Here is a 1,959-nt window from a genome sequence, read left to right on the forward strand (position 1 = left end):
CATATATATATATATATATATATATATATGCGAGAGGCTTCTTTCAGTTTCCGTCTACCAGATCTACTCACAAGGTTTCGGTCGGCCCGAGGCTATAGTAGAAGACACTTGGCCAAGGTGTTACACAGTGGAACAGATCCCGGAACCACTTTGGTTGGGAAGCAAGCTTCTTATCACGCTACCCCTGTATATAAGTGTGTGTGGGTATGTGTGTGTTTTTGTGTGCGTACATTTGTGTTCATGGGTGTTTTACAAAATTAATCCGAATTTTAGTATTCAGATGGAGAGAAGCGATTTGAAGAAAATTATAAAAGGTTCTTGTATAATAATTATTTTTCGTTTTTAATTTGGATAATAATTAAGTAGTTGAAAGGATTTAAAAAGCAGTAATCTTTCACATACTATTTCTATGTTGTCAATAAGATACTGTGGAACAACTAGCAAAATGGTTCATCATTCGCACACTACTTCCAAATACTTCCTTGCATCTATTGCCAACATGTGGTGCTTAGAAGTAATAGCCAAATATATGTGAAATGAAAAACTATCATCGTAAAGATGTAAGTATTAAAGACGATGGATACGGGAAAAAAGTAACAAACCCCAGTCTAAAGAATATCGACATGAAATTGATGTGGATATAGCTGGTGATGCTTAGTTCTAAATTTGTGAGCTTCTCACCAAAACTAAATAGTACACACCATTGCGTCATAAAAGTTACTTCAGAAAGCCTCAACAGCAGCAAAGCAACAACATCAATAACAGCAGCAGAAAAAGTAGCAGCAGGGAAATTAAAAGCCTCGCTCTCTAGTTCAAAGGGTGTTAAGTTAGCAGTACCGTGGGATGATCATCCATGTGCAAGTTCCGAAAAACGATCTACATACTAACGATACAATCTTGAAATGACTGAGGCTTATCTCACATAAACCGATGTATTTTTCCAACGCGTAAAACCCACAGACAGCACGTCCGGCAAGAGGAGCTACAGAAAATTCCACTGAACAAACACTTGGAAATATGTGGAGAAGGAAAATTGAACACCTACTAATGCTCGAGGAGCAACCCAAACTTCCGAAAAACAATGGAGAAGTTCGTATCTATAAAGAAAGATAGGTGTAGATGATTGATGTACATGAACATAACCTCACAGAAACATGCCTCTTGCATATACTGCTCAAAACACACTGAATGTATAGATATGAAAGCTGCGAAACGGGCGTAATCACAAGTATCCTTAGTCCTTATCTCAGATCCTCCTTCACCATGGGGTGCAGAGAGCGGAAAATCTTATCGAACATGGTCGCTCACATTCCAAGTGCCGATGGTTGTTCGTTCTTTTGCATTGAAGGTGGAACTACGTATCGGGTGTTGGATGTCCGTGGTAGTAAGGTGGTCAACTCCTCCACGGTCAGTGTGAACATGCTGGTTTGTTCTTTCTGTTTCTGTAGCAATGAGATTTTTTACGCGGTCGGGTCACTGGCCGCGACGCCCGGCTCTCCTCCTTTTGCAGCCGGACTTTGGACCTGCCCTGGCGGGGTAATCACAAGGATCGCAACTGTTTAAATATATATATTGACCTCGCTTACCTTCTGAACTTTTATGCTTTATACACAGATACCTACACACATTCACGCACACATGTACAGACACACCCTTTCGCAAACCCCATATATTTTCTTTTATTCTTATATTTTGTATTTGTTTCAGTCAGTTGACTGCAGCCATGGTGGAGCACCACCTTTAGTCGAACAAATCGCCCCCAGTACTTATTCTTTGTAAGCCTAGTACTTCTTCTATCGGACTGTTTTGCCGAACCGCTAAGTAAGTTGCGGGTACGTAAACACACCAACATCGATTGTCAAGCGATGGTGGGGAACAAACACAGACACACACACACACAGACACCCCCCCCACACACACACACACACCCACACACACACACACTCTATAAATATATAT

The sequence above is a fragment of the Octopus bimaculoides genome, chromosome 3, assembly GCF_001194135.2.
Source record: "Octopus bimaculoides isolate UCB-OBI-ISO-001 chromosome 3, ASM119413v2, whole genome shotgun sequence".
NCBI classification, from domain to species: Eukaryota; Metazoa; Mollusca; class Cephalopoda; order Octopoda; family Octopodidae; genus Octopus; species Octopus bimaculoides.